Source organism: Camelus dromedarius, chromosome 33 (genome assembly GCF_036321535.1).
Source record: "Camelus dromedarius isolate mCamDro1 chromosome 33, mCamDro1.pat, whole genome shotgun sequence".
Taxonomy (NCBI): Eukaryota; Metazoa; Chordata; class Mammalia; order Artiodactyla; family Camelidae; genus Camelus; species Camelus dromedarius.
The window spans coordinates 15,358,752-15,375,522 of NC_087468.1; the positions used below are offsets into that span (position 1 = coordinate 15,358,752).

The window sequence follows — 16,771 nt, forward strand, 5'->3', positions numbered from 1 at the left end:
GAGCACGGTGGCTCCCGGACTCCCCGCGGACTTTGCACAATTTGGTGATTGTGGCCATTAGCAGCAGCGGCAGCATTAGCATTCATTATCACTTGTGAAGCACTGAGCATCCAGCGAGGACTTCACAGGTCGTCCCTCACTGCAGAGCACTCCTGAAAGATCAGCCAAGTCACAGAGCAAGAAACTGAGCCCTGGAGAGGGCAACAGTTTTCGAGAAGGTCCCAGGGCCAGTAAGAAGCAGGGCAGCAACTCAAAGCTGGGTCAGCTTGAAACTGATGCCCAGTCATCTCGTTAAATCATGGAGCAATGGAGACTCTGATTCAGGATTTGGGTTGGCAGTTTCCAAATTACTCTCTTGACTGTCAAGACTTGGAAGAGACTCGCATTCGTTACTTTATTCCTTCATAGTGGCTGTAGTTTAAAACTTCTGGACTGAACCAAGTCAAACTGTTAGGATCTGGGGCCACGGGACAGCAAACTCCAAGGGCAGGAAAAGCCAGACTATTCAAATATTGCCAAGGTGCTTTTCTTCACAGCCCTCCTTTTATGCACATTTTAAATTTTTTGTGATAACGTACACACAATGATGAGCACACATCTTCACTGTACAGACCGATTAACTTTTACATATGTATAAACCCGTGTAACCAACAGTAGATCAAGATACGGAACATTCTAGAACCCATTCTAGAAGTTTCCCATGTGTCCCCTCCCAGTCATTACTCCTTTGCCTCTAAAGTAGCCACTATTCTGATCTTCATCGTCATAGACATTTTTGCCTCCGTCTGAGCAAATGGAATCACAGAGCGTGTCTCTGGTGTAAAAATACACCTTTTGAGCAGTTTGGGTTATTCTCAGGGTGAAGCCCACGCTCCCGAGTAAAAACTACCAACAATGCCAATAACCCATGATGAAAAAGAATATGAAAAAGAATATATATTTATATATGTGTAACTGAATCATAACGCTGTACACCAGAAACTCACACAACATTGTAAATCAACTATATTTCAATGAAAAAATTAAAACCAAAACTGCCAAGAATGAAAACTTGACATTGCATTACAGTCCTGTCCGCTACACCAGCTTTGCTCTGTAAGGCAATCCCGTGGCATTTGCAATTCCTCTTCCCAGGACCCTGCTCATGGCGTCTAAGATGCCCTGTCCTCAAGGGGCGGACAAGCCCCTGGCCATCTGTCTTCGAGCACTGCTGGTAACTGAATCTGGTAGTAACAAGCTGTGTTTACCCCACTTGTCACCCTCATCCTTCACCCACTGACAGCCACCATCTTTCACTCCACAGGAAGTGCAGCGGGGCACGGAGGATGTGGCCGGGGCTCTTCATGGGAGGAGCAGGATGACACCGGCTGGAATGTCTGGGCTCCGAGTGCCCTCTGGGTTCGGGCTGTCCCTCACCCTCTCACCTCCCCAGTAGGAGCCCTCCCACCGGCACATGAAGAGGCTGCCCACTCACCACACACGCACACGGGCTCCCTGCAGGGTTGGGACTTTCACTCAGAAGTCTAGGCAGGAAAGCCACCAGGCCTGGGGGTGGGCATGGGGTTGCAAGAAGTTGCGGTGGAGATGATGTAAAGAGGCCAGCACAACAGGAAGACGTCCTGAGCAAAGCACCGGGAGGGAGGGGCAGGGTTTTCCCTTCTTGGCTTTCTCTGCCGCAGTCTTGACCTCCCCCAGAAGCTCACTGCTGCTCACCTTAACTCCTTGGCGCCGCCCCAGCTTCCCTTCCCAGGGTGGTTATTTTTAGCTGCGCTCAGCACCTGTTTGTTTCCATGACTGTTTTAAAATTCTAAATCTGTTGGCACACTGGGACACAGGACTCTCCAAGGGATCTAATGCTACCAGCCGGAAGTGGCGGATCCTCAGGAATTCATTCTCTGGTCCAAGCATTTATGGCCGACACATAAATGCAGTGACGCTCCCTTCCAAATAAAACAGCGGGGCATGGGACTCCACAGAGGGTATTCTGGGGTGTGACTTCTAGACGCAAGAGACGATCGAAGGGGTACGATTAGGGGAAGTGTGGCGTGTTCTTGGTTAGTAGGCCTGTGTCTGCTGATCTGTGATGGGGACCCCTAGGAAATTTCAGAACTTGAAATTGACACAGATGCAGGCCACTCTCAAGGTCAGCGTTTCCAAGCCCAGTGCAGTCTTCTGTCACTGCCGCTCGGGTCCAAAAAGGAGCCGGGGCCCATCCACACACCTGGCCCTCAAAGCCCTCCCCCACCCCCGGCACACGGGGAGACTGGAGGCTTCCCATTCAAGGCATCTCCTGGGCGCTCCAGTCTCAGCAGACACACCCTCCCTTCCACCCCGGCCCCTTCTGGGACTCCTCCTGGAGCCAAACATTCTCTGCTGCTGGGAGACAAGTTTTGTCCTGTTCTAGTCCTGGGGGTTTCTAAAGGCCAGTCTGTTTCCTAACCTGGTAACTGACACGGGAGATCCTTCCTGTAAGCCTGTTCGGACCGCACGGTGACCCTGACACCACAGCCTGCTCAGCGGGTGGTGTTCGGATCCAAAGGAGGAATGCCTGTACCCAACCTGTGAGTGAGCACATCTTTGCTCAGGGGCTGAGGGCGTGAGGAGCACCTGGGCCCAAAACCTTGTGCAAGTCACACAGGAGCAGGTGAGAAAGCTCTCGGTGGCAGTGGAAGGAAGACTGTATATGGGTTTGCAGCCACTCAAAGCAGCCTGCACATTCCTACTTCCAAGCTTTGGCTCTTGCTGTTCCCCGGCCCGGCATCCTCTCCTTCCTCTCCCAGTTCACACTCGATTCAAAAGACAACTCAGAAAAACATCAAGACCTCAGACTGCAATGAGCCTTCCTTCCTAGAAATCAGAGGTCAAACATGAGAACACTTCTCAGGGCCAGGCGGAGAGTAGTCGTGATAATAAACAGAAACCATGATAATAATCATCCCGTGAGGCAGGCACCGTCACTGCCAGGATGTACAGAGGGGTCAGGTAACCTGCCTAAGGTCATGGCCGATGCTAAGTGGTGGGGCCAGGGTTTGAACCCAGCCCTGCTTGTGGCCCCAACCAAACACAGCTCTGCAGGAGGAGTGGGCGTGGAAACCGGGAGGGAGGGAGGCCGCCAACCTTCACCCCGCAGGAATTTGAGCCCAGCCTTGCTACACCTCTGATTTTTCAAGAGAAGCTTGAAGTTGGGATTTTTATATGATTTTTTTTTTTTGCTTGTCTGATGATCAGAACTCTTATTTTTTATTTTATTTATTTTTTTAATGCTGGTTTATTTTAGGTTATGTTTTTCAAGTTTCTCCAATTGTCTAGTTTCTTTCTTTTTTCATTGAGGTACAGTCGATTTACAACGTTGTGTCAATTTCTGGTGTACTGTAGAGTGATTCAGTCATACATATATATTCCTTTTCATAATCTTTTTCATTACAGGCTATTACAAGGTATTGGATACAGTTCCCTTTGCTCTACAGCAGGACCTTGCTGTTTATCTATTTTATACACAGGAAAACATGGGGCGCTTCACACATTTGCGTGTCATCCTCGCGCAGGGGCCACGCTAATCTCTGTATCGTTCCAATTTTAGTATATGTGTTGCCAAAGCGAGCACCGACAATTTCAAACTTTGCAAAATCACCGTACCAGCCCCAAGTCATGTCTGAAACGGGACTGGGCCAGTGGGCACAGGCCATGCCTGCCAGGAATAACGCCTCCGACCCCTGAGCCGGCACCGCTCCGTGGGGTCTCTCCTTGCAGGCCTGGAGTTCCGATGTTTGTGGTTTCAGAGAGCCCTCCTTCCCTAAATCACAAGCTAAGCGAGGACAGAGAGCAGGTCTTACAGTCCATCGCGTTTCATGAAATCCTACACGGCCTCTCGCCCTCCTGGGAAGAACAGGGGAGAGCCTGACTTTCTAGAAACCCTACTACGTGCCAACACTTGTTCTAGATTCTTCTATATATCGGCTTATATAATCCTTATTCTTTCTAAACAAAGGCAGACCGTGAAGGGTTAAGAGGCGTTGAGTCTCTTACTAAAAGTCTCAGGCAGTGGTGGCAGCCCCATGCCCACTCCCTCCAGCTCCTTCCAGCTCCTTCCAGCTCCTTCCAGCTCCTTCCAGCTCACGGAGCAGTTGTAAATCCTGGTTGATGAGCTCTATCTCTGTGGTTCCAGGCAGGGAAATCAATTCTTAAATTAATGAATGAGGGAACTGTTTATGTTTGAAAAGCTCTCAGTAAATAATAAAGCACTTGGCTCCCTGGTCACCTAAGTTCTCAGAGCTCTCGGGGCTACGTCGTCTGCCTTGAGGACTGGACACTGCCCTGGAGACAAAGGCTTGTTCAGTGATGTTGGCTAAATTTCCAGGGGTGGGGGTCCCAGAGTAGGAAAGCAAAGTGTCTCGGGGAACAGGCCCCTCGTGCTGTGTGGCCAAAGGCAGCGCAGGGCGGAGGGGAGCCTTGAGTGGCCTCCCGGGGCCAGTCTCCTCACTTCTCCACACTCAAGTCTCCCACCTGTCAGATGGGGGTGATGAGCTCGGTGCTGACCGTGCTCACCGCTTCACAGGGCTGTTGTGCGTGTTCAGGGCCCTGTCTGGCCTGTGGCAGCCCCTCCAGAGTGGTGGTGTTCAGAGCCCTGTTGATGCGTCTCTGTCACCCCCATGGAAGGAAGAGGCCCAGCAGACAAGGACAGGGTGTCGGGACCGACCTGGATGAACCCAGCCCTCCACGCTGCCACCGGATGCTTCCTTCCACGGCCCAGGGAAAACTCCTCCGGTGAGTCTCGGCTGTGGCTCATGGTTTATGGTGGGTTCCCCTGGACCCTCTTGGGCTTCCACGTAGGCAATCAGCAAACCGTGATTATCTTCCAATCTACTGTCTTGGCTGCCACACCCATGTAACCCTTCTCTCCCTCCCCAGCTCTCCGCACTTGTCATTTCCTCAAAGGAGAAGGCCCGTCTGTCTTGTCTACCTGGCAGCGACCCCAAGGCACCGCTGGAGATGCCTGCCTAGGGGAGACCCTGTAGGGCTCAGCCTGGGTAGGTCCAAGGCCTCCCCAGCAGGGCAGGCAGCTCCTGGGAGAAGCCGGAAGGGAGATGGGGACACTCAGTGTGCGTGGAGAAGGGGGCAGGCAGGAGGGGAGACCTCCTAGGGGGTAAGGGCAGGGGCAGAGCTGACGTCACCATAAGGAAGCAGTAATGGTCACACGGCTGGGAGGGTCCCCAACCGGGTCTGACACAGGGCTAGGATCCAAGAAGTACTGTTGAATCAACACTGATCTGTGAAGATTATGTCCTGTCTCCACAGGCACAACCCAGGACAGATCCTTCTAGACTCTCGCCTTCTCCAGGATTTTAGGTATATGGAGACTGAAATGCTTCCTCTCTTACAAGGGATATTCATGTCTCAAATGGAGATCCCTTCAAAGAAGGCAAATGAGTTTCCTAACCCGTTAACGTTGTTGAATTTCCTGTCTGGAACCCCCCACCCAGGTCTGCTAAGTAGCCTCCCCAGGACCGGACTTATCAGACACATTTGGGGGGAAAAATCATCCATAATTCGGAAATGCAACAGTTGCAGCAGTAGGTTTCTGTGCAAAGGCGTTGCTTCCATTACCTACTCCCTATGTGGGCCCTGGAGACAGCCCTTCCGTCTCGAGGCCGCACCTTCTGCCCCTTGGGATGACCTAGGAATCTGCATTTCAACAAGCAGTTGGGATGATTCTGAAGCAGAGTTCCCTGGACCACACTTTGAGAATCACTGTCCTGACGGGTCTGCAGCTTTGAAGCCCCTGAGCATCTTCCCTGGAGCTCCCTGCTCCCTTCTCTGACCCAAGAGGCCCACCTGGACATTCAGAGCTGGAGCAGCTCCCTTTGGGAGCACAGGCAGTGGACAGACCACAGGAAAAGAAGCAGGCTGGCCAGCAACTCCTGGCACTGCAGCCCCCACCCCCAACCACGGAGGATGCACGAAGTAAGTCTTCTCGTCTCATTCATGTGCCCAGAGAGGACAGCGCCATTGGCTTCACAGGGACTCACGCAAAAGAAGAAGATATCCTTGTGGGCCCTACACTGGGGCCCCTAGTCGCCCTCCTGCTTTGGGCTGTTGCCTGGGGACTGACCTCCTTATTCACGCCCCAGGTCTCTCCTGGGTGGCCTGGACGCACACATCACCTGTCCCGCTTGGCAAAAACTCTCCTAACCAGACCACCTGTTTACCTGTTCACCCGGTGGCACATTTTAGATTCAGAGAAATATCTGCCCCTGTTTTTCAATGACTACTGTAAAATCTGTAAAATACGTGGAGGAAAAAGAAATCAATGACATTACACATGGGGCCGAACCCGCAAGCCCAGATTACTTGGACAAAGTCACTTTCTTACTGATTTCGTGTTGATTCCCAAGGGGAAGAAGAAAAAAGTTCAACTTTTTTTAATAATGTGTCACTTCCTCAAGATAATAAAAAATGAACTGAAGATAGCAAAAATGTGGCCCATAAACATCTTTTTGTTTTTCTTCCTGGAATTGTCCCTTCCACAAAAAAGGGAGATCCTACCATTCCAAAGGCTCTCCGTCCACTGGACTTTGTGTGCGCTCCTCCCTCGGTATCCACAGAGGATTGGTTTTAGGACCAAAATCCATGGATGCTCAAGTCCCTTACGTGAAACGGAGTTGTATTCACACACTCTAATTCATCTCTAGACGACTTGTAACACCTAATACAATGTCAATGCTATGCAAATAGTTGTCACTGTGCGGCGAATTCAAGTTTTGCTTTTTGGAGCTTTCTGGAATTCTTTTTGCCCCCAGATATTTTCGACCCGCGGTTGGTCAAATCCCCTGCTCGGAACCTGCGGATGAGGAAGGTCAACTATATTCAGCTCCAGACACATGGAAAACTAAAGCTGCATGTGTGACAGGACAAACACATACCTAGAAGCCACCTGGAGAACACGGAATGGTAAGAATTTAGCTCTTCAACGAGGAATTCGATATGGCTCGCCCCCTCACCTCCTCCAAGTCTCTGTTCAAGTGTGGCCTCTGTGAGGCCTGTTCTGCCACCACCGTTCAACAGCATCGCTGTCTTTCCTCTCCACGTGTCTCACTCTGCTTTATTTTCCTCATCAACACCTGACACGCTCTGTCACTGTGCTCACTGTCACTCTCCCCAGCCGGAAGAACTTGAGAACTAACCTCTTCTTCATTGCTATGTGCCCAGTCCCTCGAAAGTGCCTGCCAGGTCAATGGACCCAGTGAAGGACCCCATCATCTGCCCATCAGTCCATCCATCGCCCTCCCCAAACATCCACCCACATGATCTAGACGCCACGATGGATGTTATGTAACGGGAGAGAGACAGACACAAAACAGACGTGGGTTTTTGCTTCTGGAGGGACAGACCCCAGGCAGATGTGTGCGCACAAAATACAAAGCTATGTTTGAGATAAGCGCCTAAAAAGGACAGGCGAGGGGCTATGAGAATGAAAAGCGCAGGACTGATTTCAGGTTAGGGGATCAGGGAAGTTCCCCAAAGAAGGTGACACGTAAGCTGAGACCCGGAGGCCGAGGGGGTTGCCCAGGTGCAGAGCGGAGTGAAAGGGAAGCACTCAGGATGGTCCAGGATGGGAGGAGTTTGGTGGACGTGAGTGAGGAAGACACGGGCATGAAGGACAAGAAGGCGTCCGCCCACATCTGGCAGACAGACGGGCGGTGACCTGGAATTCAATCAGTGCCAGTCAGGCGTTGACTCTGCTTACAGGATTTATAGAAGCAGGGAATAAACAACTCGAAGTGTCTGTTCTCACACCAATTATAAAAGAGGACTAAAATTCATGATTAAAATATGGGCTGAAACCCCCCATTTGTTTCTGCCTCAGCGAAGGTGCTTCTTAAATGTCTGAGAAAACCTTGGAATGAGGAATCAGTGTGGCTAAAACATTTTTCGGTCATAGAATCCACCCCCCTCCCACCTTTCCCATCCTTGTTCAGAACGAGGTTTCTGGCTGGAGTCAACATTCAGGTTCAGGGAACCGAATTCAATGTGCGTAAGCAAAGACAAATCCTTAGAAGACTGGATTTTCTTTTTCACTAGAGCAAAATATTTCTTATTTTTTGTTTCCTGGGGTTTACTTTCTCCACCTAAAATTACAACACATGCAACAATTTAATTTGCATAAAATGAAAGAGGATCTCCTTCTTGAACTATTAGCTCCTTCTAGGGAGGCATTAACTCTGGATTCCCGGCACTACGATTAGTGCCTGGCCCAGGCAAGAGCCTGAAAACAAGTTTAATGAGATGAAGGAACCTCAGTTTAAAGACTTCGCCTGGTCTGGTTTAGCACAAATCCTGCTCTCAGTCCGGTGCCTGCCTCAAGCTAGCTGTGGGATTACAGACTCTGGAACTGATTTTCCAGAACATTAAATGAAATGATGCCTTATGAAGAGCACCTATTCTGAAGCCCAGGACTTGGCAGTCGATCAATAAGTGGCGGGGATCCCTGTTTGGTCCCCAAAATGCAAATAGAATCATGATTGTTCATGTAACTTTTGCATTGTCATCTTCAGTGTTTTCTATCAGTCTTTACTTGGCACAAAACCGCTAACCCACTGACACATTCTGTGGTCACACAGCCCCGCAGGGCCAGGGAGGAATGCAGAGCCTGTCTGGTCAAAAACTAACGCACAAGGTCTCAGTGATAACAAGGGCCGCCAACAAGGCAAGTCAGTATTGTGCAGGTGTGAGAAAGGCCACCAACCTTCCCACAAGGTGGAAGCAATCCCAGCAGACAAGTTACCCTCAGGCCACATGCCCTCATTTTCCACTAGGGCCTCTGCCCCAAACCCTCTGGGCAGAGGACAGGAGCCCGGCAGGAGCGAGTTAATGCCCCCGGGTGGCTGTGCCTTCACTTGGAACTGTCTTTCTTTGTCATTATTAATAAAAGGCTGGCTGTGCACTTCAAACCAAGAAAAGGAAGCATCCAAGCGGATGACTGTCCTTATCAATGACTTATCATTCCCAGGCTCCAACTAAAGTGATACCGTTTAATTTTTACATGAAGTCTACTGTTTTAAAAACCCATAGGAGCTGGAAAAACCACTTGGAAATTATTATATGAAAAAAATGGAATAAAGGACATGAGCTGGGGGGAGGGTATAGCTCAGTGGTACAGAGCATGCTTAGCATGCATGAGGTCCCATGTTCAATCCCCAGTACCTCCACTAAAATAACTAACTAAATAAATACACCTAATTACCTCTCCCCCGCAAAACAAAACAAACCGGGGAAAAAAATAAAAGGACAGGAGCTGACATACACTCCATACACTCCTGTCTGCTGCTCCCAACCTCTTCTGTCAATATATCCAGCGCCCCGGATGCACAGGCACACACAATCTGTCCTTACATGAATCCATCATTTCAAGACTCGAAATACTCAACCTGTGGTTGACAGTGGTCCCTACAGAGGTGTGCAGCCTCTACTGCAGGAAAAAACAAAGGCTTTTAATACACATCTTTCCTGCTGCCCTCAGCTCCAGGCCAGCTCTGCCCTGAGAGGGAGACAGAAAGAGTAAACCACCTTTAAGGGCGGCTTTGTTTGATATCGGCTTTTAAAATATCCTTGTTTTTCAATTTACAAAGTCAATATACACATATTACCTTCAGACAACCTGAAACAGGACTCAAATTTAGGAAGCGGAAAGTTCTCCCAATCCTGTTCACTTCCAGCTGGTTTTCTATGCAAAGATTATAGAAAAAAAAACTAAGTAATACCTTGAACAAAGATTTTTTTTTCTGCTTATAAAGAAAATGCAAAAAATGAGGCATAATTTCTGCCTGTTGAATTAGTTTAAATTTAAGAAGCTGTTGAGAGTACAGAAAATCATTCCCATACTGTTAATGGAAGTGTCATTTCTATTCGCATGTCCATTTACAGAAAGCTTTTTTTTTTTTTAGATGGCACTTTGGCAGAATTTATGAAAATTTAAGATGCATACATACCATTAGATCCAGTAAATATGCCATTAGGAATCTATTCTAGAGAAAGACTAACTTGTAGGCACACAGAGACAAGTACAAGGATTTTTTTTTTAACGTTTATCAACATGGGAATGGTTCCAAGGTAATCCTTACTACAGAATGCAACACAGCAGTTAAGAAGAATGAGGTTGACCCATATGTACTTGATCTGGAAAGGTCTCTGAGATACCCTGAGTGGGAAATAACACACAAGTTACTGAATATGAGTAATATGATCCTCCTTGTGTTAAAAAAAATTACACAAAATAATACACAGTTGCTGTATACAGTCGGCCTTCTATATCCTTGGGTTCCACATCTCTGGATTCAACCCACCACAGATCAAAAGTATTCCGGGGAAAAAACAAATTCCAGAAAGTTCCAAAAAGCTAAACTTGAACTTGCCACACACTGGGCAAATGCTATTCGCATAGCATTTACATTGTAGTAGGTATTAGAAGTAACCTAGATGATGTGAAGTATGAGGGAGGCAGCACATAGCTCATATGCACATACTACAGGCGTGCCTCAGAGATACTGCAGGTTTGGTTCCAATAAATAAAGCAAATATGGCAATAAAGCCAGTGACACAATTTTTTTTGTTTCCCAGGGCACATAAAAGCTGTGTTTACACTATACTGTAGTCTAGTAAGTGTGCAATAACATTATGTCTGAAACAATGTACGCACCTTAATTAAAAATAGTTTATTGCTAAAAATTGCTAACCATCATTTGAGACTTCAGGGAGTTACAATCTTTCTGCATAGAAACATCAAAGATCACTGGTCACACATCACCATAACAAATACAGTAATGAGAAAGTTTGAAATATTGCTAGAATTACCAAAATGGGACACTGAGTCACAAAGTGAACAAATGCTCTTGGAACAATGGCGGAGATAGACTTGCTCAAAGCGGGGTTGCCACAAACCTTCAATTTGTAAAAACCCAGTTTGTAAAAAATCTGCAAAGTGCAATAAAGCAAAGCATAATAAAGCGAGGTATGCCCCCATGCCATTTTATATAAGGGACTTGGACATCCTCGGATTTTGGAATCCACAACGGGGGATTCTGGAACCAGTCACCTGCAGACACAGAGGGTCCACTGTATGTACATGTTCAAACCAGCCTGGAAGGACACACACCAAACAGCTGAGAGTATGGTGTGTACTGGAGCGAGGCAGAGAGAGAGGAAGGAGAGGGTCAAGACAGAATTTCATTGTACTTGTGCTGTTTGACTGTTCTACTGCAACTTGCATTCATTCCTCTCTTAAGTGTAAAAAGAATGATGGAAGGAAATCTTTAATCCAGTCGATATATTTGACTTCAGTATGAGGTAGGGCTCCAGCTGCCCATTCCAAGCCATCCCTTCCTTTATACATGCTTGAACCTGTTTGAGTTCTCCCTGATGTTCCTTTGGTCTATTATCCCTTGTTGTGGTTTTACAAGACACTTTAACATCTTTTTCAAAACTTTTTTAAGTGTCTTAATTTTTTAACCTCTTAACATGCTAATCCATTGGGAATTAATTTTCTTTCGTGATACAATTTTCCACTTAGTTTGAGTCTGATGTATCTATAATCTGAACTTGCATTTCAGCTACTCTCGGCTATCCAGCTACTCAAGAATAAACATCTTTTAAAAAGATTATACTGTATAGCACAGGGAAATACATACAAGATCTTGTGGTAGCTCACAGTGAAAAAAAAATGTGACAATGAATATATATATGTTCATGTATAACTGAAAAATTGTGCTCTACACTGGAATTTGACACAACATTGTAAAACAACTATAACAATAAAAAAAAAAGAATGAACATCTTTAAACATGATACTGAGTTGGCATTTCATCTGTGGCAGGGACATGCAGTGCTCTGGTCATTTTAGTTAATCTGGTGTTAAGATGCACGAAACACCTCAGAGATAAGTGCTAGGTTTCAAATGTTAGAAATGCTACTAAAATTCACTGAAAGTGAAGAATATACCCTAACCTTTCATGAGAGTCAGGAAGTATTTCAGGTTTCTATAGGATCCCAGAGTCAGTCAGTATTTGCCCCTCAGTTGAAATAATTCAGTACCTCAGGTTCCTTGCCATTACAGTAAGTGGGCTGGGGTTCCCAAGTCCCTGCTCTACCATTCTAAGATTATCAAACTACCTTGCACAGAATGAAGCTGGACCCTTAACCTTTTGGAGTGATAAAACCTACCTCATACAATACAGGAAAATTAACTCGAAACTGACCAAAGACTTCAACCCTAAGAGCTAAAATTTAAAAAGTCTTAGAAGAGAGCACAGACATAAATTTTCATAACCTAGGATTAGGCAATGGTTTTTTTTAGATATTCCATATAAAGCACAAAAGACAAAAGGAAAAAATAAATCACCAACATTCAAAACTTCTGTGCCTCAAAGGATACTATCAAGGAAACGAAAAGACAACCAACAGAATGGGAGAAAATATTTGCAAATCATACGTCTAATAAGGATCTAGTGTCCAGAATACATAAAGACTCATAATTTAATAAAGAGACAAATAATCCAATTTTAAAAGGTGAAAGATTTGAATGGCCATTTCTCTAAAGAAGACAGGCCAGTGGCCAATCAGCACATAAAAAGATGCTGCACAGCTTTAAAAAAGTGTGCTCTACACTAGAATTTGACACAACATTGTAAAATGACTATAACTCAATAAAAAAATGTTTAAAAAAAAAACTGTAACAAGATACCACCGCACACCAAGATGGCTATAATGAAAAGGCCAGGCAATGTCAAGTGTTGGCAAGGATGTACAGAAATTGGAATCCTTGTACACTGCTAGTGGTACCACGGTGGACCTACCTTGGAAAACAGACTGGCAGTTCTTCAAATGTCTGAACAGAGAGTTACCTTACGACCCAGCAACTCCACTCCTAGGTATATGCCCAAGATAATTAAAAATATACACACAAAAACTTATACACAAATGTAAGTACTCATAATACTGTTCATAATAGCCCCAGAGTGGAAACAATCCAAAGGTCCATCAACTTATGAATGGATGAACAAAATGTGGTATATCCCCCAGTGGAATATTATGCAGCCATAAAGAAGGACTGTATGTGGATTCACACTGCAATATGAATAAACCTTGAAAACACTATGCTAAGTGAAAGAAGCCAATCACAAAAGCCCACATATTGTATGATCCCATTTATACAAAATGTCCAGAATGGGCAACTCCATGGAGAAGTAGGTTAGTGGTTGCCAGAGGTTAGAGGGAGGAGATAGAGAGAGTGATAACTAATGGGTTAGGGGTTCTTTTTGGTGTGATGAAAATGGTCTGGAATTTGTGGTGATGGTTACACAATTCTGTGAATATATTAAAACCACTGAATTGTTCACTTTAATAAAAGGGTGAATGCTATGGTATGCAAATTATATTTCAGTAAAATAAATAAACAGGATTTCTTTTCAAGCCATTAAAGGAATGAAGGAAAAAATTATCTTGTACAATATTTCTGGAAATAAGCCTGAATCTTTACATCCAACTGGCATACCCCAAACAATGGTCTCCAATCCTGGCTGCCCATTAGAATAACCCGGGGAACTTTTAAAAACACACAGATACTTGGACCTCCTTCCCAGAGGCTGTGATTTAATTGGTCTGGGGTGGAGCTTGGGGACTAGTGTTTTTCGAAAGTTCCCCAATTGATTCTAATGTGCAGACAAAACTGAGAACAGGCTGCCCTAGAATCTGAGCTTTCAAGAAAGTCCCTGGTGTTGGTTTAGATATCTGTCATTTTATCCTTTCTCATAAACATGAGACAAACAAGAGTTTAAATGGCTCACAGCTTCTGGTTGTTAAAACTGGGATTTTATTTTACTGTGTCTTCTATGTATATATATACATTTTTTAAAGATCAGCAGGTTGCCGTTTTACAGACAGAGACTCTGAGGTACAAAATGGCTAAGACACACACTGAGGTCACCATAGTGAGCTGCAATGGGGATCGAATTAAAACTGAGTCCTTGGGAACCGAACTTACTTCTTTTTCGAGTTACTCCAACAGAAGGAACCATTAGAAACATCCACTCAACCTGAGTATTGTCAGTACAAGAGGCAGAAAGGCTGGATGGAAACTTGTCTGGAAAAACTGCAAACTCTCAAGTCCACCAGCTTCACCTTCGGAACCATCCTGTCCCTACCCTGATGACAAACCAGTTTTTCTTACGATGGTGGGAAGACGAGGCTATTCCACCTCCTCATCTCAGGCAAGCTCCCGTCCAGGAGCTCGCAGACCTCGAACACTGCTTCTCTGATTTTCATGATTTTCCCCCAAGCTGGTGAAACCCACGTCGGGTCTGCATTAGGCTCCACGTTGGTTTCGGAGCCCCAAAGCTGTTTCCAATTGGCAAAGTCATGGCCAGTGCGTGTTGCTCATTAGTCCATTTGTGGGAGGCTGTCTGGGCCCCCACCCAGCCCCTGCCCATTGGAAATTCCTCCCCGATCAGAAGAGCCACCAGGCCCCGGAGACCAGGAACGGGGAGCCCCTTGCCCCTCCCCCGGGGTGCTGCTCGGCGCTCCTGCCCCGCTCTCCTGCCCCTTCCCTCGAAAGGAACGCGCACACCGTGCTGGTTTGGGCCTGAGCTTGCTGAGTAACCTCTCCAAGATTTTCTGTGCAGCTCCCTGGCTCTTCCTCCCCACTTTCTCACTGAGCTGTTTTAAAAGTTGAATTCTAACCTGGGTTTCTTCACAATGTCGCCTTTGACTAAAAGCTAATAAAACCCCAAACGGGAAATTCGGGAGTAATGGAGATGCCACGTGACTGTAACCGAAGGTTGTTGGTCAACTTGACTGGGTTTTCAAGCTTGCACACCACCTGGGGGCTTCAGCCACCCCACCCGCCTTTGTACCAGTAAAGAAGGTCTTTGCCTTTCCTTGCACGGAACGTGGGGCCTGAGCCTCCCCGAGGAGCCCCGCAGACAGCCTCACAGAGATGCGGGACACCGCACGGCCCTCTCCACGTCCGCCACACTGCCCGCCAGAGCTCTGGGCAGAGGCTCCCTGCTCTGCTCGCACCTCGAGAGCCAGGGGGACCCACTGCCCCGGCGCGGGCTCTGCTTCTCACCTGCCACCCATCCGGCAGGAGCCGCAGCGCTGCCACAAAGCTGGCTGCTGAAACTCGCCGGGGAGGAAACCTCTGTGTTAAGGAGGCTGCAATCCTCGACATAAAAACCAGATCCATCAGGGAGACAGACAGAGGTGTGTCGCCGTGCCCTGACACCCACGGTTATGGCCGACAGCTGTCCTCTAACCAGCCACATCACCTAGCCGCTTATTTCTGATTCCTGTTTTAAATTGCACAGAGCTGAGAAAAATCTTGATTTCCACAGACAGGTGGTAGAAAATGCTAACTGGCTTTTAGGAGACTCCCTTCGGATCTTAAAATGGTCCCTAGTTAAAACCAGTGTTTCTTGGTCTTTCTTTCATTATGAAGCACCTTCCCCCGCAGCCCCTGAACGAGGAGACTTGCTAGACAATTTTGCCTCATTGTGCTCCCCCCCCCACCAGGAATCTTAATACAGATACTCCATGCATCTGACCCTTTGGTTCCATGGACGGTGACCCTTTGGAGAGCCATGAACCATCACCACATAGTTAGATTTTTTTTTCTGCCCCCTGGGGGGCAATACCTTTCTGGTTGAGAATGCATGAGTTCAGTACATACAAAATTTGAAACAGTGGTAGAAAATTTTCGTTGCAAAGAGTCATTAAAATAATATTAGAAACAATGGAAAACTCTTACATGGTAATTATTCTCAGCCCCTTACCTATATTTTTACTTGTGTAAGCCTTGCAACACCATTACCATGATCCTTACTTAAAAGATGAAGAAATGAGGCACAGAGAGGTTAGCCGACTTGCCCAAGGCCACACAGGCAGCACACGGCAGAGCTGGGACTCACGTCCAGGCTCCACACTTGAACCACTAGGCCGTGCTGGCTTCCCACACTACTGAACAACTGCTCGTTTCCTTATCACACATAAAAATCAAGCAAGACGCACCCAAAACTTGCAAGAAGCCTGAAATATCAGGAGACAGTTCCACCAGGCGACACATCCCACATTAGCGAACTGGCCACTGGGCCTTGAAGACAGAGCCACCAACCCCATGAAGGGCATGAGTGAGCATCTGGGTAGTGGCCTGACAGCAGACTGTGCCTGAACACTGAGCAAAACGGGTGCTGGACTCCAAGCTTCTAACCAATACCACATTTATAAGAAATTCCAATAGACAGAAGGTGGCAGCGGACTCCCCCGCCCCAGCGTGAGCCACCCTGGAAGCTCCATTAGGGCACCGGTGGTCTCCAGCCTGTTGAAATGCGGGCTATCTAATCAGGCATGTTTTATTTTGGTTACTTGGTAAAAAATAAATAAATAAACAAAATAAAGACTTTTTTAAATTAAAAAAACCAAGTTCAAAATTTGAGAAACCCCCAAAGCATGGGACCCATAGCAGAGAACAGGAACCACCCGATGACCCCGCAGGGCTCTCTGGTCTGACCGAGGGTGCTGCTCCCATAAGCTGGGACGGCCTCGATCCGGCCTCCTGCAAGCTCCCACCTGCCCCTGCCGCAGCATCCCTGCCCTGGCCCCTCTGACCTCCGGGTCCATGTCCCTCAGCCTCGCCTCCCACCAAAGACCCAGGCCGCGCTCGTTCCTAAGCTCCCCAGGTGATTCAGCTGTGTGGCAGGCTGGAGGGGACAGCTCTGTGGTCCTACTT

At 47.1% G+C, this 16,771-nt stretch overlaps 1 protein-coding gene and 1 non-coding gene across 2 annotated transcripts in view; both read right to left on the reverse strand.

Annotated features, from left to right (window-relative positions):
* Positions 1-16,771, reverse strand: part of TCF7L1 (transcription factor 7 like 1) — a 144,540-nt gene that overhangs the window by 71,505 nt on the left and 56,264 nt on the right. The window lies entirely within an intron of this gene.
* On the reverse strand, positions 3,501-3,604 carry LOC116149580 (U6 spliceosomal RNA). The gene has a single exon (XR_004133200.1). It is a non-coding gene; the product is annotated as a U6 spliceosomal RNA (small nuclear RNA).